Raw genomic sequence first — 20,997 nt, 5'->3', positions numbered from 1 at the left:
GGGCAAGTCCATAGATCATATAGGCTAGGAAGAGACAAGCACTCAATGTTACCAGAAATTCAAGGTCAGCACTTGTAGTTTCATTTCCGTCACCCCAGTACTTCCTTTGACAAAGGATTATAGTATCTACTGAAAAGTTGCATTCATTTCCAACTCGCTATTTCAGCGTCACCCACCACTCACCCCTCCAGAGAATTCAATTACTTTCGCATTCCCAAATAACAAGCAAATGATGTTTGGGGGGGGGGGCCTCTGTTTATATGACATCCAAAAAGATGCAGAAAATAAAGAACAACAGTAAGCCAGAAGTGATTTCGGCTTAAGTATGATTGTTACATACACATTACTAGATAAACGTATCCAATTAATGGGGTGGGGATAAGCTCTAAATCTTATCTAATTTTTAGAAAATACTTTTAAAATATTTGGCTAATCTAATGCTTTATCTAACCTATATGGGTTTTCCTTTCTGCTTTTCCTCACCCCATACCCAATATTCAGTTGAGGTTTCCAAAGTGGAAAAGTATCTCTGCCTGTCCTTGCTCTGAAATCCAAAGCATTCCAAAATGAGCCTCAGTTTGACTTTTCCTTGCAAAAAGAATGTACTGTTGAATAAAACAAGAGAAGACCACACCAGTGCATACACAGCCGATCTTAACCACCCAGAAAGCAGCCTGGCATCCTCTGTCAAGCCTCCTAGAGACAGGCAGGCCTGGAGCAGCCCACACAGCTTCTGCCTGCACAGCCTACCAGCTCATAATTTTGGTGACTCTGGACTGGCCTAAGCCATTACTGCTGTCCAACACATTGTCTATAATATGGTCATGAACACTTAAAACCTCGTCAAGGAAGTCTTTTTTTTTTTTTTTTTTTTTTTTTTGAGACGGAGTCTCGCTCTGTCGCCCAGGCTGGAGTGCAGTGGCCGGATCTCTGCTCACTGCAAGCTCCGCCTCCCGGGTTCACGCCATTCTCCTGCCTCAGCCTCCCGAGTAGCGGGGACTACAGGCGCCCGCCACCTCGCCCGGCTAGTTTTTTGTATTTTTTTAGTAGAGACGGGGTTTCACCGGGTTAGCCAGGATGGTCTCGATCTCCTGACCTCGTGATCCGCCCGTCTCGGCCTCCCAAAGTGCTGGGATTACAGGCTTGAGCCACCGCGCCCGGCCCTCGTCAAGGAAGTCTTGATGCGTCATAGGTATTATCTTAATACTGTCCAAATGTCTTCAAAAGTAAAGAGAATTATTAGGTGATAGCAAGTTAGTTATAACCAGGCACTGAGTTTTTTGCTTTCCCATCTCATTAAACTACACATAATCTAGATTCAGTTTAACACAACTACTATACCAGAGTAGGAACTCCTGCAGGACAGGCTCTGGGTTTCAATTCCTCTTCTTCCCCTTCAGCAATGCATTAGCATTCTGTTTCTTCCATAAGAATGATTTGATTTAGTCTTACTGACAAACCACTGAAGGACCTACTATAAGTTGCAAAGGGAGAGTTGTGACTTCCAAATCTTCCATGAATCATCAGTGTTTAAAGCATCCCAACTAGGCATGGTGGCTGACACCTGTAATCCCAGTGCTTTGGAAGGCCAAAGCAGTAGGATCACTTGAGCCCAGGAGTTCAAGATCAGCTTGGGCAACACAGACCCTGTCTCTACAAAAGAATAAATAAATAAATAAAAATTAGCCAGGAGTGGTGCCATGCACCTGTAGTCCCAAGTACTCGGGAGGCTGAGGAGGGAGGATCATTTGAGCCCAGGAAAGGAGGCTGTAGTAAGCTATGATCACACCATTGCACTCCAACCTAGGTGACAGAGCAAGACCCTGCATCTTAAAAAAAAAAAAAATTAATTAAAAAAATTTCCCTTTCTCATCTGTTTTCCAGAGAGGGTTTGGCATCTATGTGGTAAAATCAATGAATGAGGAGACGTGCTCCCTAGCTGTTAGGGACCTAATATGACCACAGGCTAAAAAGCTCACTGAATTTTAGTGTGGGAAGGGCTTTATAGACTACTTATTTAGGAGACGGCAAATAGATTTCACTCGTCATGCCAACCTCTATTGCTTGGTAATGGCTTCCTGGAGTCACGTGTTGAGTGGCATTCCAGGCCTGGACTGGATGGAGCTTAGAAGGCAAGGTGTTATGGATTTACAATGTTTGCCACAAGCTCTTGAGGGAGGTGGGGCTCAGGAGGGAGAAGTGGCACAGAACCACACATTTGCCACCCCTGAGCTGACTCTACTATAGACAGCTAAGTGACTTGTGGTCTACTGTTTTCCCTCTAAAACTATTTTAAAAAGTAGTGATCATATCAATAATAAAAAACTATTTCAAAATATTTGCAATAACATCTTTAAATATTTTCCCTGAAAATGTATTCCCCTCATTATCTCTAATAGAATTATTATATTATATTATATATATTATATTACATTATATTATATAAACAATATACTTATTATAATTAAATATTATAATTATTATCTCTAATAATAATGAGGTCCTCCTTGGCATGTGCAATAGGGAGCCAAAGGTGGAATTTGTAGGCTTTTCTTCAATTGCATCCTGACAACTACCATCTTCTAGAACTCCATGGGTAAGATGGTTAAAAAAGAGCTAAGAAGTTCTCCAGCAGTTATATGGCTTCTGTGATGGGACAGGACAGGTAAGGGGGAAGGAAAGGAAAGAGAGGTTTAGGAATCAAGAAAATACCTACAGGCTCATACCTATAATCCCAGCACTTTAGGAGGCCAAGGCAGGAGAACTGCTTGAGCCCAGGTGTTCAAGATCAACCTGGGTACCCACACAGCAAGACCCTACAAAAAATTAGCTGGGCATGGTTGTATGTGACAGTAATCCCACCTAATGAGAAGGCTGAAGCAAGAGGATCACTTGGGCCCAGGTGCTCAAGGTGACAATGAGCTATGATTACACCACGGTACTACAGCCTGGGCAACAGAGTTAAGACCCTGTCGAAAGAAGAAAAGAAAAGAAAAGGAGAGGCAGGGAGGGAGGGAAGGAAGGGGAAAGGAAGAAAGGAGGAAAGAAGGAAAGAATCAAGTAAATATCAGTGCAGTGATCCCAATGACAAAGAAAACTATTAAGCAGTCGATGTGATGTTTTGATAGGAAAAATGGAGAACCAATTTCTTGGACTTGACTAGTGTATTAGCCCATTCTTGGACTGCTATAAAGAAATACTGGACACTGGGTAATTTACAGAGCAAAGAGGTTTAATTGACCATGGTTCTGCAGGTTGTACAGGAAGCATGAAGCTGGCATCTGCCCAGCTCTTGGGGAGGCCTCAGAAAGCTTACAATCATGGCAGAAGGCAAAGGGGGAGCAAGTACTTCACAACACTGGAACAGGAGTAAGAGAGGGAAGGGGGAGGTGCCACATACTTTTAGATAACCAGATCTCATGAGAACTATCAGGATGACAGCTTCAATGAGGATGATGTGAAGCCATGAGAAATTGCCCCCATGATCCAGTCACCAGGCCCCACCTCCAACACTGGGGATTACAACTGAACATGAGATTTGGGTAGGGACACAGATCTAAACCATATCAACTAGCAAAGCTACTTGATCAATTAATCAATACTATTTCTTGCTGTCTGCTCTGTTCTTAATGCTGTTATGGACCATGTGGACACATCTGAGGCAAAAAAACAGATCCTTTTGTAGCCAGCTTATCCACTCTCTCCCTCTACCCTAAGGCAACCTTGGACACCCAGGCCAGGTCAGATCTCTAGAGAGGCAGAATCAGCCTCCCAGCATCCATTCAGTGTTGGCAGCCAACTGGCTCCCAGGTGAGAACATTTCTGGCAGTAAAAGCAGTACACAGCAGGCAAAAGACCCTAAGAAAGGGCAAGGGAGAGGAGAGAGGCATGTGATTCCAGAGACAAATAAACACAATTAGCTGTGCTAGAAACAAACTGAAAAGACTCAGTGGGATGGCTGATTCCTTCCGCCAAAAGAAAACCAAAGGATAATTCATTTAAAAGAAACCTTTTAGTTCCCTTGGCAGTTATGGCCCAATGACAGTCATATTTTCTATTAAGTCCTTTTTCATTGTGGATTTCTCCAAGATTTAAAACACTATCACAAGAAGGGTTTGACTGCTTTATCAGTTTTGTTGCCCTAATAGAATCCATTAATATTTCAGACTGGTTCTTTCTTTCTTTCTTTCAGGCAGGCCTTTCACAGCTATTCTGTCCCTGTGTACCTAAATGAACCCAATTTGCAGCAATGGGAAAATGGTTGAATTCACAGAAATCAATAGTCATGTCTGTGGGAGTTTGTTAATCCCAGGATCCAATTCTGTAATGCAAAGATTAGCTACAACAGTGGAGTCTGGCAGCAACCATATAGCATGGTAGTAAACAAGATGGGCTTTGGAGTTAGGCAACTTGGATTTGAATCCTGACTCAGTCAGTTACAAGTTAGGTGACCAGGGGCAAGTAATTTAAATTCCTTGTGTCTCAGAGCCTTCATCTGTCAAATAGGGATATAGTGATATCTAACAGGGTTATTGTGAAGTTTAAAGAATTATAATAAAAGGGTTCTCATCTTTTGGAAACACATTTTGGAATGTTCACAAATAATATGACATCTGGGATTTGCTTCAAAATAATCTGAAGATATATATGGAGTTGGCCATGAGTTAATATTTACTGAAATTGGTTGACGGGCACATGAGGATTTATTATACCATATTGTCTACCTCTGCCTGTTTGAAATTTCAATAATAGAAAGTTTAAGAGAGAGAGAGAAACAGAGAGAGAAATACATGTAAAACTCTTAGCACACAACATGTGCTAATTAAATGTAATCTGTTGTAGATCAGAGGTTTTGAGGGCATTGTTTCCAGGTTACAGAGGTGCCAAGAGACCAGCCTGCCTCTCTAGAAACATGGGTGGGCTCTGGGGCCAACATGAGGGAGTTAAACACATAGAGAATTTCACTGTCACTCTAGATCATCCATTACTGCCCAAACTTTTCACTATCAGTAACAATAGTAAGTTGATTATTGTTGGCTCTCTATGCTTTGGAAGTTTACTAAATCTCACATCCTTCCAATATTCATTACCTAGATCTTTTACAGATATACAGAATCCCAAGTTAGACTTCCAAGTCAGCTTTAGTTGAGCTGTTGGTGGCTCCAAACTGAGCTGCTGTCATCCCCAGCCAAAAGCTAAGCACTTCCAAGTTTTAATGGCACATGCAGCTGCTTGACAGACATGTATGTGGTTTCACAGGCATACGAAATAGTGAAAAAATGTTCAATGCACTCCATGCCTGCAATGGGTTCAGGGAACCACTTACGTCAATTCAGAGCCAGCCCCAGAAATTCCCAGCTTCTAGGATTTCTTAGATAGGATGCTGAGCTGCACAGACAGGGAACTCCACCCTTGAGTAACGCCAGGCTAGGTATGCACTCCAAGGAATCCCTTAATTACACCAGCATTTCCAAACTCGATTCCATGCCCCCACACAAACAAGGAATCTGCCATCCTTGCTCTGACACTAACTGTAATAGCCTTGCACTAGCCACTTCATCTGTTTCCTCATTTGTACTGGGATATCTCCCTCCTAAGGTTGTTGCAGGGACCAAAGGTAATGCAAGTAAAGTACATTGCACAATGCCTGGCACACAGTGATTGCTCAATACATGGTAGCTATTTTATGTCTTTGTATGCTTTTACGTATGCATGGATATATTATCACCTCCTTTGAAATTTGGTTAACCAGTGGTTCTCCAGGCCATGAGATGTATCAGCCACATAATTATAAACAGTTTAATATTTTCTTTCTTTTTCATGTAACAAAATTTTGTTGCAACTGCATTCAATCTTCTCTTCCAGAGATGATATATGGATCACTGTGTTATTGTCAACAGTACCTATGTGATTCGTGCTTCTTCTGTAAATGTCTTGTGACAATACATTTTAAACTTAAAAACATTTTATAGAAAGTAAAAAGGAGAAAAAAGTGCTCCAATTCAAGTCTAGCAAGACCACTGTTATTACTATTATGAAATACTTGCTGAATGTCCACTGTATATATATTGTTGAGAGGGTCAATGGACAAGACGAGCATAGAATAAAGCTGGAACTCCATTAGCAAAGACTTTAGTGGTCTTTGGCTTCTCTAGGGAAGCTAAGAGCAAGCTAATCTAAAATTTTACCCTTAACTTACACCCTTACCTAAAACGGGCACTCTCTTTCCCCTTATCCTGATTTATTATACTTCATAGCATTTTTCACTACCTAAAATCATACATTTCCTGATTTACTTGTTTATTGTCTGCCTCCCCCAAGAGAATATATGTTGCATGAAGGCAGGGACCTTGTTCATTTCTGTATCTCCTGTACCTAGAACTGTGCCAACCAAGCACATAGTAAAGTAGACCCTTGAAAAATGTTTTTTAATGAATGATTTAATTTTTTTCCTTTCTGCAAACACCCAGTTGCAAAAAGGTATCTATATCTGAGGTCCTGCTCTATGTATTCCTTATGTAGCTGACCACTGCAATCCAGTGCAGAAGATAGGGAATAAACACATACACACACACACACACACACACACACACACACACACACACACACACGTCAAGTGGTGCCAAGTGATATGAAGAAAAATGAAGCCAAATAAAGTGATTTCCTCAGGGCCTTACATACCATGTACTATTCTGATTTTTGCCTCTGTGCCATTGCAATAGGTATGTCTCCCACCATAAATGTCCCCCTTTCTGGATATTATTCTTTCAAGATCTCAGTCAGGTTGTTTCTCCTGAATTACACTCAAACCACAAGAGCCCCCATTGACTTTACCCTGTCTCACACTGAGCAGTACTGCACATACTACCAGTGCCTCAGAGTCCTACACACAACTATAAACATTCTAAAGTTTTCTCCTTCATGGAAAAAAAAAAAAATAGCAGACCCTTCAAATGTGTTAGGCTCCTTAAGCACAGAAAGACATGCTTTACACTTCTCTTACATCTCTCAAGGAATCTAACAGTGTTGGGTACTTATTAAGTGGACAAAAATATCCCTATAAATGAACTGACAAATTTCCTATTTGAACCCCACCTCTGCTGCTCCAGCCTTATTTCATTTATGCCCCAACATCTATTGCCTTTTTCTCCCCCTCCTTCCCTAGTGTCCCTCTGAGTTAGACTGATTCTTGAGAGCTACAAAAATCTGAAATATTGACATCCCATATGAGACAAAGACATTGTCTGAGACCCTCAGACCAGAAGTTTCTCAGAAGGTGGCAATAGTTCCAGAGATGTAAGTCATAAACAAGTCATTATTCAGTATGTTTTAAAGAGGGGAAAAAAAAAAAAAAAGGCCATGCAATCCAAGAAACACCTATAGCACTTCATGAATTAACCTGAACCTTTTCATCAAACCAATATTTGAGGAATCGGTTTCTACTTTCTTGAAATGCCACCCAGTTTCAATGACATTCTTGAACCTATCTGGGTAACATTTTAGTACTGCAGGCAATTGAGTATTAGCCCGTGAAACTAATTCCACTTTCTAAAGTGCTCAGGGTCTCTGACAACTCAAGGGAATAATAGTAATGCCTTTATCTTGCTTAAGTGCAGGAATCAAAAAGCTAAGATGGGATTTCTGGAATGAATTCACTATGGAAAATATAAATGTTCTAACGTGAGAGCCATTAAACTCCACCACTGACTATATACTATCTGCTCTTTTCATCCATATTTTATACAGATTTACCAAATTCTCTTTATACTTTTCACCAACAAAAAAGTCATTTCTCCCAAAATTATGATCCACAGACATTATTCAGCAGAGTATGTATATTTTATTTCCATCTTCACCTGGTTTGGGTAAGTGTAGCTCACCTCCAGTTTCCTGACTATAGATTTATTTTGAATCTTTTGGTATTTTCTTGGACTCAAAAGAGTAGGTGTTAAGGACATGGCAAATACAGAGTTTCACAATATTGTCGGAAAGTACCCAATTCTCCATTCTTTGAGAATAGAGATTTTTTTATTCTTCTTTGCTCCTTTTAATCTTGAACCCTAAAAGGATAAACGTCACCACCTCTACTGTTAGCTGTGTCTCAAAATCAACAAAAAGCTCTTAAATCAATAACCTTAGCTCTGGTCTTTCTCAAATTCTTACAGCCCTAGGAACTGAGGTCAGGAACCAGGTCACCCTGGAAAGAGAGGTGAACCAGCCTTGGGTCTTCCCTAGGTGTACTTGTCTTGAAATTTTGAAGTGCCCTATTACCTCCATTGTATATTAACATTCATCATAATTATTAATTTACTCATTCAACAAATATTGCTCTGATATGGCATTGCATATCCTTCACATAAGAAAATATGAAGTTTATTTGCCACCTAGATGGTTTGGAAGCCTATACCCTCCAAGACATTGAGAAAAGAAAAATCTATCCCTCAGGAGAGAGAATGAGTGCTGAGCAATGGGAGAAGCCCCTTATAAAACCATCAGATCTGGAGAGAACTAACTCACTATCACCATAATAGCAAGAGGAAAACTGCTCCCACGATTCAATTATTTCCACCTGGTCCTGCCCTTGACACGTGGGCACTATTACAATTCAAGATGAGATTTGGGTGGGGGGGACACAGAGCTAAACCACATCACTCTTCATCTGTTAAAAAAAAATCGGTATATTTGCTCTTTATGCCTCATGGGATGGTAGCAAAAGTCATATTTGAGAAGATATATAAAAGCACTTTGAAAACTGTCCAGCAGATGTGCATGCAGAAATACTGAATGAGGTAAATTTATCAATATTAATTAAACACCCCTAAGGTTCTAAAACAATGTTTTTCAAACTTTGACCACAACCAATTAGAAGTCAGCATACACCCAAGACTAAACAAAAGTTTAGAAAACAATACTTATGTTACTTAGATATTTTTATTCCCTTTTCTTCTTTTTTTTTTTTTTAAATGCAAGTCATGCATTTCACAAGGCAGTAGTCCTTGACCCTCAACTCACAATGGGCATCAGAATCATCTGAGAATTAAAAAAATTTGATACCCAGGAGCTACTCACCTTGACTCACAAACAATGGCCTGGGGTGGGGCTCGGGCAACAATATTCTTAGACAGCCCCAGGTGATTCTATTCTACAGCCAGGACTGAGAACCACAGTACCAATGGTTTCTAGATCACAGCTAAGAAAACACTGTTACTTATTTACATCCTTGTCTGCTAAACATTCTCTGTGCCCAGAGTTTGCTCCACCATGCCCATCCCCCAACCCATTTTGCTGAAGATCTGCTTGTTACTGAGTTGATTACTCATGTGGCTCCGGTGTGTGTGTGTGTGTGTGTGTGTGTGTGTGTGCACGTCCCAAGTAGCTGGGACTACAGGCACGTGCCACCACGCCTGGCTAATTTTTGTATTTTTTGTAGAGATGGGGTCTTGCTATATTGCCCAGGCAGGTCTTGAACTCCTGGGGCTCAAGCGATCTTCCTGTCACAGCTTCCCAAAGTGCTGGGATTACAGGCATAAACCACCATACGCAGCTAAAGAAAAGCAAAGGGAAGGGGAAATGGCCAGACCCCCTCACCTGCTCACACAGCAAAGGTAACTCTCTGATCATGCCTAGACAGGGGACTGAGAAGAGCCTTCAGAAGCCTGGGAGATAAGTTCAATCAGAAGGAGCTTCCTGGCCTGGCTATCTCCTCCTTCCAAGTGTAGCCCAGAGGGAAGAGAAAGCTCCTCCATCCTCATCTTTCCTCTACACAAGTCTAGGGGACTGTCCTGTTTGCTTGGTTGATCTGCAGACTACACTTAGCTGTCTGGCAGAACCTAGGCCAGAATGCAGAAGGTACCAGGGACGCTGGAGGCCCTACATCTGTGCCCCTGCCCTATCCTTGGGCACACAAATGGAAACAAGAAACTTGAATTCTTTCTGTACATAATAGGTTAAGAAACAAAATCTGTGTCTGTTTAAAGCACAGTCTTTGGATTTTGACCTAGATCTACTAACCAGTCATGATACTAAGAGTTGACACTTATTGCGATCCTTCTGTGTGCTAAGCATTTCTTTTTTTTTTTTTTTGAGACGGAGTCTCGCTCTGTCGCCCAGGCTGGAGTGCAGTGGCCGGATCTCAGCTCACTGCAAGCTCTGCCTTCCGGGTTTACGCCATTCTCCTGCCTCAGCCTCCCGAGTAGCTGGGACTACAGGCGCCCGCCACCTTGCCCGGCTAGTTTTTTGTACTTTTTTTTAGTAGAGACAGGGTTTCACCGTGTTAGCCAAGATGGTCTTGATCTCCTGACCTCGTGATCTGCCCGTCTCGGCCTCCCAAAGTGCTGGGATTACAGACTTGAGCCACCACGCCCGGCCATATGCTAAGCATTTCATACACACTCTAATTCACATCTCTTCAGATATGCATTCGATGGATACTCAGATTAAGTAACACACCCAGGGTGGCACAGTTAAGAAATGGTGATGTCAGGGTGCTAATGTAGGTTTATTTTTACTCCAAATCCCATGCTCTAGCCAAGGACTTCTCAGCACTACTGATATTTTGAACCAGATAATTGTTTGTTGTGAGGGGCTGTCCTGTGCATTATAGTATGGTTAGCAGCATCTCTGGACTCCACTCATTAGATGCCAGTAACATCCCTCCCCCTCCAGTTACGACAATCAAAAATGTCTCCAGACATCGCCAAATTTCATCCTCTGAGGGAAAGAGGGGCAAATTCACCACCCCCTTCTCCCCATTAAGAATCACAGCTCCAGGCCGGGCGCGGTGGCTTACGCCTGTAATCCCAGCACTTTGGGAGGCCAAGACGGGCAGATCACAAGGTCAGGAGTTCAAGACTAGCCTGACCAACATGGTGAAACCCCATCTCTACCAAAAATACAAAAATTAGCTGGGCTGGTGGTACGTGCCTGCAATCCCAGCTACTCAGGAGGCTGAGGCAGGAGAATTGCTTGAACCCGGGAGATGGAGGTTGCAGTGAGCCGAGATCACGCCATTGCACTCCAGCCTGGGTGACGGAGCAAGACTCTGTCTCAAAATAATCATCATCATCACAGCTCCAGTCTAAGCCACAACGTATGTTGTTTCCTTGTCCTTTACAAGTACATAAACCGCTACTCAGAAGACAGAGCAAGAACCAAACACAACATTCCAGGAAAGTTTGGTAAAGCAATAATACCACCCTATCCTACAGATATATAACTTTGTAATTCACTAATTATAGCTATTATCTCCTTTTATGGCCTCTGAGTGCATATCGGGATCTAATTTTGAAAGAGTTAATCCACCTCAAAAATACGAACACTATTGAGAGATCCACCTATTTACCTGTCTTTGAGAAATTGAGGGAAAAGATCATGTAGTAAAATCCATATTAATTCTTAGCTCCACAGGCCATTAGGAGAAGAAACTTTTGTTCATGCATCGTTGTAAGAGAGCACATGATGTGAAAGAACTTCTGAAGGGCAAAGCCTGTGTCTCAAGCCTCTCCATCTCCAGCACTTGCTTGCCTAAAACAGAGAATTCTCACTAAACGGTCAACATTTCATGAAACATTAACTATTTCATAGCAGCCCCTAATCACCTGATTAAAATTAAGATGAAACTTTCCCATCTTTCTAATATATGGACGTACATATATTAAATAACACTTATAAACTTGAAAAAAAAACTAGTGTTGACATTTACAGAAGAGCTGAGATTTCAGTGCCAGGCTATTCTTCCCTATTGTTTAAAAAACACAGCAGAGCAAAACTCACATTTGGAATGAAGGGAATGTTTACCAGAATCATCTCTTTCAATACATGCCAAGAGAACTGTAGCTGTTTCGTTAGAATAATATTTTCATTGGATGAAGGAAAAAAAATTAGAGGAGAGGCTTTTAAACTTTTTTCTTTGAGATTTGCCTTACCACACCAAACTGTTATACCTAATATACAATCATAACAGGAACGCTCATTTTAAAAAATCTGAATTCAAAAGAAAGTAACTGGGAGCACTGACCCCATTTATTTGGAGTCTGTATTTCCTCGTTTCTGAATAAATAAAAAGTAAGTAGTTGTGGTTGCTTTTAAAGGTTACCCTTTAAAAATTCTTAAAAGACCACCCATTAAAAACTCTTAAAAGAACAGGAGAGCAAAAACCAAAATGTTCTATTTGTAGTTAGTTGCAAAACCTAACTGAAGGGAATATCATTACCTGGGAAATGATAAATTTCCACATGGCTTCAAAGGAATTTTAACATAAGACTATCAATAAATAATATTCCTAACAAGAATAGCTAGACTCTATTGAGCACTCATGTGTTGGGCACCGAACTCAAGTGTTCTACATGCATCAATGCTATTTCATCTTCATCACAGCCCCATGAGGTACATGCTCATTGATATCTTCATTTTAAGGTAAGAAAACTGAGGCCAAAAGAGAAGAAACTTGCCCCCAAACCACAGCTAGATCAAAATTCAAGCTGTGGTTGTGTGAAGCTTTATGCAATACAACCTGAAAAAAAAAATGCGGATTTTAAAAAGGGATATGTTCAGTTCATTTTTTATACTGTGTGCCATGAAATCTCAAAGTTGAAATTAATTTTCAGAAATCATTCTCTTCCCTTTACTTCTGTAGATCTTTTCACATCAAAAATCAAGCACCAGGCATTACCTACAGCTGGGGCAAATGGCTTTCTGGGTACCTCTTTTTTTGGTGAGACAACAAGTCTTTTGTATTTCTGTTTTGCTTTCTGTAAAAATCCACAATGATGGAGACTGCCTAGTAACAAATATCAGGAGGGGAAAAGAAAGGCTTACTTTTTCTAGCCCAATATGCCATAAGCTATAACAATAAAGTGACAGGACCAATTACTTTACACACATACCAGAGCATAAACACCAAAATGAAGGTTGTGCTTCAAAGTAGTTAAGTTTTTGAGGAGTTAAATGTTATACTCAAAATTTCCACTGTGGAGATGATGGGAACCCCTAACCCCGGTGTTGTTCAGGGATCGACTGTAATTCCTTCCAATCCTAAATACACACTCCATGCCATTACTGAATGCCCCTTTTAGAACTGCTGGTCCTTCAAGAGAATTTTCATTATTTTAATGAGCATACTTCTTATTGACAACCTCGATTCCCCACCTCAGAAGCCCAAGTTGGCCCTGCACAGTGCCTGGCTGTTTCCCAGCTGAAGAAGGTTTGCCATCACTGAGGCAATCAGGAAATGTGTTGCAAACTCTGAAGGCAACTCCAAAGCAGGAGCTCCAAAATTATTCTCAGTAGTGACAGCATCACTAGAATTAGTACACAGCTTGCCAAGAGCAGGCTTTTGAAGGGGAGAAATACTGATTTGAATGTATAAATACTGGCATATTTATTTTAACATTTGGATAAAGAACTGGAAGCATCAGCAAGTGTTACGTCCAAGTGAATAAGTACACTGCTGCAGGAATGATAATGCAGATTTTGATGCAAGGTCCTGACCACTCAGTAAGGTATACACACACCCTTAATGGAAACATGCTTGTCCTGAAATGATTCTTGCAAAATGAATAAATCGCTTTCTATCCTGTTAACTTGCATAACTATTAAATATTTCCTTTTCATGAATTGAAAAACAGACCCAACAAATGCTAGTTGCCAAAATAATCCTTGTTTCTCCAATGAAGCTCAAATCTCAGTGTGTGTCAGAAGATGGACCTATATGCACCAGAAGGAAATCTGGTGCACACACACCCGCAAAGAAAAGAAAAACCCAGGTATCTTTCAATGGATATATCCACTTAATAAGATTCCTCTACCCTGGGTCTTCTAGAATTGGTTGTTACGCCAAATAACTGAACTAATTACCATACATAATTAACAATACAAGATGGGTTAATGTAAGATAGTCAACATTTAACTAATAATTGAAGGACATGCACCCAAGGACAAACAACAGAAATAAAAAACAAGAACAAAAAACAAAAGCCATGCCTTGGTCTCTTGTTTTTAGATACACACTTGGATACTCATCCACTGAGGTCCTAAGCAGTCTGGCTCCCTTCCAGTTGACCTGGTCAAGGGTGCAGCAGCTCAGGGCTGGGTACACGCTGTGGATGATCTTAACAGGGCAGTCAAGGGCAGTCCACATTCCATGCAGGAAACACCTATTAACTTCACTAACAGGAGTCTTCACTGACAAGCAAATACTCCCAAACTGCACAATACTCTCATGTTTAACTCGACTGGAATGCAGTGCGTTTGTGGGCATTGTTTGGTGTGTGTATGGGTAGTGGATTTTCCTCGTTTTTACGCAGAAACAGCTTCTCACAGAGTACTGGAACAAGTAGTACACACGTGGGTCTAAAAATCACATATACGGTGTGTTATATGAGTTATCCCTAAGGCGCGCACACACACAGGTAGATATTACCTGTACATTTGAAATCTCACTCCATAACTATTCTTTTTAGCCTAGGCTCTTCTCATCGGGTTTGTGGACAAAATCATTTCTAACCCAGCTAAGAAATATGGGATGCAACTTAGGTCAAGACAATGAGTCTGCCAAGGCCCCTGTACCTCCCGCTAGTCTGCCAGTGCCTGGCGCACCTACAGCTGCACAAGAAGCTGCGGTGCCCGGCTGCCTCCAGGTCCCCGCACCGGGTCGGCGAGGTGCAGCAGCCCCCCAAACCCAGGCTCCGAATATTCCCCAAGCGCGTTGAGTGCGAGGTCCCCACCGGCCCCGATATGCCCGGTGTTGCTGCCTAGAGTAGATTCCCTTTCGAGTTGTCTACGACCCTGTTCCACCGAGGGCGCTTCGTTCCCATAGCCGAGACAGACGCTTCCAGCGTTCCAGCCCCACCAGCCACCTCCGACACCCCACCGCGGCGTTCCCATCCCGCCAAGCCCCAGCATCTGCCCATTAGCCAGCTGCCGGCGGTTCTCATCACAACTCCGCTCCTCGCGCCAACCCTCTCACCCTCTCAGAGAAGCCCCCTCCATCTTTCCCGGGAGAAAGCACACGCCTAGCCCCACCCTACTCTTTCCGGGGTTCCCCTACCTCGGGCTCCCCATCCTCGGGCTCCCCCTCCCACCCCGGGCTTCCTCCCCTTCGCACTCCCCTCCCGGGTTCCGTTCCCCTCCGCCCTGCGGAGGGCGCCCCAAAAATGCGGACAGGGCGCCCCTCGTTCCGCCCTGTCGGACTCCCCCATGTCGCGGTCCTGAATCTCCCGCCCTATGGGCTCAGGCTTCCCAACATCGCGGTCCCCACACCCCCGCCAGCTCTCCAGGCTCGGGCTCCATGACTCCCCAGCATCGTAGTCCTGGCCACCCCCCTACAGTCGTTCAGAGCTCCAGGGCTCCCCAACATCCTAACCCGTCGTCCCCCCTCTTCCGGGCTTGGATTCTGAGACTCAACATAGGGGCCCTAAACTCCGGCCCCTGGCCTCAGGTTTCCAACGCTGCGGCTCTGGACCTCCCCTCCGAGCTCGGGGTGCGAGGACTCCCCAAAGCCGCAATCCTGACATCCCCGCCTCCCGATCTCGGACCCCGGGGCTCCCCGACCTCGCGGTCCCGATACCCAACTCAACCCGCTCCGCGCCTCCCGCGGCGGGACTCACCGGCAGGGGCGGCGGCCGAGCCCGTGCGCGCAGCCCAGCCCGGCCCAGCCCGCACTCCCGCCTCGGGTTCCCGGCCACTAGCTTCCCGCAGGCGGCTGCGACCGCGGCGGGCTCGGCTTGGGGGAGCGGCCGGGAGGAGGAGACCGCCGGGGGCGGGTGACGCCCGGCTCCGCCCCTTCCCAACCCGGGGGCGGGATGCGCAGATCCGCGCGCTCCGCCGCTGCCCGCGCCGCTGCCGCCGCTGCGAGGAAGTTGACTGACGCCGCTTCCTTCCACCCAGGACGCAGACCCTCGCAGTCCCTGGTAGCTGCAAAAAAACCGGACTTTGAGACAGGGACGCCTTAACCGCCCTCGTATTCTTTCCAAGAATTCACTTCCCAGGGGGCCATTTCCAAAGTCCCTCGGGAAGGGCGGAAAACAATAACAAACTTCATCTGCGCTGTCAAGACTGATTTAAATCCTGGCCTTCTCTCTCACCACTCTCGAGTGAACGTTCAGGGTCATGCCCATGATATAAATAATGTGATGACATACTACGGAGGCCCTTGCAGACACTTCCACACCCCTAAGATACACCCGCCCAAGACTCGTGCCTCTCCCATGATTACATCACACAGACACATCTGACACTGCCCTGCAGAGGATCCCTCTTCTACCCTGTGCCCTCAATCCCCAGCCCTCGTGAGTCCTAGCAATAGCGACCCACACACACAATCTATTGGGGGTGGAATGGCGGGGGTGGATTCCACCTCCCGACTTGCTCCTCACCCACAACGTTCTCTGTATTTTACCATGAGAAAAAGATAGTTAAGAAGTTGGATGATCAATTAACAAATCAAGTTGGCTTTGCTTTTAAAAAGCCTTCTTCACTATCTGGAGAAAAGGCCTGGGAAGATGGCCTGCTTACTGTAAGATTTTATGGTCTGCTTACTGTAAGATTTTCTCAGATGGCCTAATTCTGGTCTGCTTACTGTAAGATTTTCTCAGGCCTAATTCTGGTCTGCTGGTTCCCAAAACTTCTCTTATACCACCGTGTTTCAGTGACATGTCGCACAACATCTCGCATTTGTACAATGTTTCTCTTTTTCAAGACATTTTAGCCGCGTGATGGTTCACACCTGTATTCCTAGCACTTTGGGAAGCTAAAGTGGGCGGATTGCTTAAGTCCAGGAGTTCGAGACCAGCCTGGGCAAAAAGGTGAGACCCTTTCTCTGCAAAAAATACAAAAATTAGATGGGTGTGGTGGCACACGCCTGTAGTCCCAGCTTCTTATTCTCAGGCAAGCATTATGAAGCAAAGAAAGTAGGTAATCTCAGCAGGATTATTTCAGTTCCATAAATGAAGACATTTAGACTGTGAGCAGTTACATGGCAGGTTTGAAGCTGAGTCAGAGCCAGGAAAGAGCCCAGGGGCCTGTCTTCAGAGCCACTGCTCTCCCCAGGGAATCATAGTCCAGCACTTACTTATAGGTGGATACTAGTGGAAATGTCACAAGAGGTCTTTGGCAGCTTTGCTCCCTCCATCTCTTCTTCACCCCAAACATGTCACGGAACTCTCCCTTATCCTCAAAAAGCTATAATAGGCCAGAGGTCACAGCTGTACAACAGGGCTTATTGAGAGGGGGTGAAAACTCCTTCCACTTTGGGCCACTCTAAAAACAAAATTACAGGTTAGCAAATCTAAAAGCCTATCCACAGCCTTCATCCAACTAATGTGAACTGTCAGCCAGGAGCTGATGAGCCTCCAAAATGCTTTGCTGATTGTTTTGGCAGTGTTTTTCTCCCTAAGAGTTACTCCATGTGGAATGTGAAGAAGTTTTAAAAGAAGACTAACAAGTCTTCTAATTCTTTCTCAATGGTCAATGTTCCTTTCTTGCCCTTTATCCAAAAGGCAGATGTGAACGTGCATGTAAAGTGTAATGGGTGTCAGGCATTGTTATCTGTGCATGAGGCAGTTCTGTTTGCAAGTGACGCTGTCCAGAGTCACTAGATAAGAATGGTGGTTCTCATCCTTCATGCCTTTTAAAACTACCCCTGTCTCATGCTAGCTAGCTTCTTTTATTTTCTACTGTGAGGTAATGGCCTACTTCCATTTGGGCAGTAAAAGTGATGTTTTGGTAACACTGAAAAAAGTCCTAGGGTGACCTGGCTATTTTTGAATTATAATAAAAGCCTGTTGGGTCCCTCATAAAAGACTGTTAGGATGGCCTTTGGTATATGGAAATTCACAGCCAACTTTCCTCTATGTAATAACCCCATCTGGCAACAAAATTTTGACCTGAGATTTTTCCAAAACCTGGAAACAGCCAAGATCTTGGATATTGCAGTATTTCCTTAACAAGGAGAATGCTAAACTGCTAATCCAATCAGCATGTATCAGACCTAGTTCCCTTTCAGATTGCCCTTGAAAGCCACAGAGACAGGCAATATGCAAAATGATGAAAGAAATAGATAAGATTAAAGAGCTATTTTTGTCCCAATCTCTATAAAATGATTTGATCTATTTTACATTGGATACATACCACACTGACACTGTTTTTATAAACCTTCCACTTTGTGTTTACATAGTATCACTTTTCCAAGGAGCTCAAAGTGTGTTTGATGACATCATATTACTCAACTTCATACATTTATATGAAGTAGGAAAGGGGTAAAAACTGGTAGTCTTACTGTAACACGGAGAAATGGAAGCATGAAATAGTTAAAACCACTTGCCTGGAACATTCTGGTATACATACTGGTTTATATTAAAAGTAGACCTATTTGTGAAAACTGCTACAGTGAAGAGTTATTTAAAAGCTCTACTATTTTTGTTTTCTTTTTACATCTTATGAAAGGACTGAGGACTATTAATTTCTTCACTATCTTGGCAGGGAAAAGGAGAGGCACTTTGCACAGTGGTTAAAAGTGTGGCCTTGGGAGTGAGAGCCTTCAGTAGGTAACTTAACTTTTCTTCTTCGTTCTTTTTTTTTTTTTTTTTGAGACAGTCTCACTCTGTGCCCCAGGCTGGAGTGCAGTGGCATGATCTCGGCTCACTGCAACCTTGGCCTCTCAGTACCTCAGCCTCCCGAGTATCTGGAATTACAGGCACACACCGCCACGCCTGGCTAATTTGTTGTATTTTTGGTAGAGATGTGGTTTTGCCATGTTGGTCCCAAAGTGCTGGGATTACAGGCGCCTGCCACCATGCCCTGCTTTTTTTTTTTTTTTTTTTTTGGATTTTTAGTAGAGACAGGGTTTCACCATGTTGGGCAGGCTAGTCTTGAACTCCTGACCTCAGGTGATCCACCCTCTTCAGCCTCCCAAAGTGCTGGGATTACAGGTGTGAGCCACCGTGCCCAGCTTAAGTGGTTGTTTATGGAATCTTTGTTTCAATACTTTCTACTTGCAGCAAAGATATACTATCCCAGTGGACTACACAGGAAGAATCTGGGAAAACTTGAATATCTGTATTTTTTTACCCTAAAGTCAAATCCATCATTCCTTGACATTCCATGATCAGATAGACATCCATACTTAGTGTTTCTATTTAGATCCCCTGCCAAATGGCCAACTGGGAAAAGTAACCACGATACTAATTTCACATACAGGATGCTAAAGAACTGCGGTTGAGTCAGATTAAAAATAAAAATCATGATTTTCTTGTACTGTCTGTCTATTTTATCTCATTTAATGGTGGAATGGTAGGGGCTCACTAAAGCTAATTTGATTTTCATTAGGAATTGCTCATGTCATTTTTTCCTTTTGTTTGTTTATAATAATAACAATTCAGGGAGCAAATAAATTAACCCATGCAGACAAAAAAGAGAAGATGTAGAAATTGCTCCTGGGCCCTCAGTAAGCCCTGGGCACATGTGAGATTTTGAGGCCTTATATCTGATCTCTCATTCTCTAAGGTAACTAGTTCCTAGTTGAAGAGTTTCAGATGGCAAGCTATAAGAATAAATGATAAAAGGACTGAGCAGGAAGCTTTAATATTATTATTATTTTAAAAGTCTTATCTAATATATTTATTTTTAAATTTTTAATTGATACTAATAGTTGTAGGTATTTATGAGGTACATGTAGATTTTGACATATGCACACAATATGTAATGATCAAATCAGGGTATTTAGGGTACCCATCACCCCAAACATCTATTTTTTGAAAAATATTTTGAAATTAATTTTTTATTTCAATTTACTTTTTATTTTTATTTTTATTTTTTGAGACGGAGTCTCGCTCTGTCGCCCAGGCTGGAGTGCAGTGGCCAGATCTCAGCTCACTGGAAGCTCCGCTTCCCGGGTTCACGCCATTCTCCTGCCTCAGCCTCCTGAGTAGCTGGGACTATAGGCGCCCGCCACCACGCCCAGCTAGTTTTTTGTATTTTTTTTAGTAGAGACGGGGTTTCACCGTGTTAGCCAGGATGGTTTCGATCTCCTGACCTCGTGATCCACCCGTCTCGGCCTCCCAAAGTGCTGGGATTACAGGCTTGAGCCACCACGCCCGGCCTTATTTTTATTTTTTTGAGACAGGGTCTCACGCTGTCTCCAGGGCTGGAGTGCAGTGGCACGATCATAGCTCACTGCAGCCTCAACCTCCTGGGCTCAGGTGATCCCCCCACCTCGGCCTCTCAAGTAGCTGGGACTACAGGTGCACACCACCACGCCTGACTAATTTTTTGTATTTTGTTGTAGAGACCGGGTTTCACGATGTTGCCCAGGCTGGTTTCAAAATCCCAGGCTCAAGCGATCCTCCTGCTGTGGCCTCCCACAATGCTGGGATTATAGGCGTGAGCCACCATTAGCACTTATTGGTGTTGGGAACACTTCAAATATTCTCTTACAGCTGTTTTGAAATATATGATATATTGTTGTTAATTATAGTCACTCTACTGCACTATTGAACACTGGAACTCACTCCTTCTACCTAACTGTATGTTTGTGCTTATTAACCAACCTCTCTTCAATTCCCCTTCCCTTTCCAGCCCCTGGTAACCATCATTCTACTCTTTACCTCCATGAAATCAACTTTTTAAGTTCCCACACATGAGTGAGATCATATGGTATTTGTCTCTCTGTGCCTGGTTTATTATACTTAACATAATGACCTCTAGTTCCATCTATGTTGGTGCAAAGGATTTCATTTTTTATGGCTGAATAGTATTAATAAAATAATATGAATTCCTAAAATCCAACAACATTTGATGTGTGTAAATGTTCGTTTTAACACCTGTTCCTAAACAAAACCCTGATTTAGGAAATACAGTGTATAATTGGATCGTGGTAATTTAACAGCAAATAAGAGTTTGGATATCAAAGCACGAGGCCTTTCCTCATTCTCCAGCAGAAATTTGTAACTAAAAAGCCTTAGGGTAAAGGGACTTGGTTTCCCTCCTCTTTAAAGGGTCTGA

General features: G+C 43.1%; 1 protein-coding gene across 2 annotated transcripts in view; it reads right to left on the bottom strand.

Moving 5' to 3' along the window:
• The window catches only part of PAQR8 (progestin and adipoQ receptor family member 8), a 44,326-nt gene extending 28,545 nt beyond the window's left edge, over positions 1 to 15,781 (bottom strand). Inside the window, exons 1-2 of one of the 2 annotated variants that reach the window (XM_007972266.3) lie at positions 15,606 to 15,781; positions 11,342 to 11,523 (exon numbers count right to left, since the gene is read on the bottom strand). The gene's annotated coding sequence lies outside the window, so the exon portion shown is untranslated. The remainder of the gene's footprint in view (positions 1 to 11,341; positions 11,524 to 15,605) is intronic. The other variant, XM_007972262.3, reaches the window with a different exon arrangement.
• Between the last annotated feature and the right edge of the window lie 5,216 nt (positions 15,782 to 20,997).

This window comes from Chlorocebus sabaeus, chromosome 17 (genome assembly GCF_047675955.1).
Source record: "Chlorocebus sabaeus isolate Y175 chromosome 17, mChlSab1.0.hap1, whole genome shotgun sequence".
Taxonomy (NCBI): Eukaryota; Metazoa; Chordata; class Mammalia; order Primates; family Cercopithecidae; genus Chlorocebus; species Chlorocebus sabaeus.
Note: the sequence above shows the minus strand (reverse complement) of the source record. Positions and strands in the feature narration are given on the sequence as shown.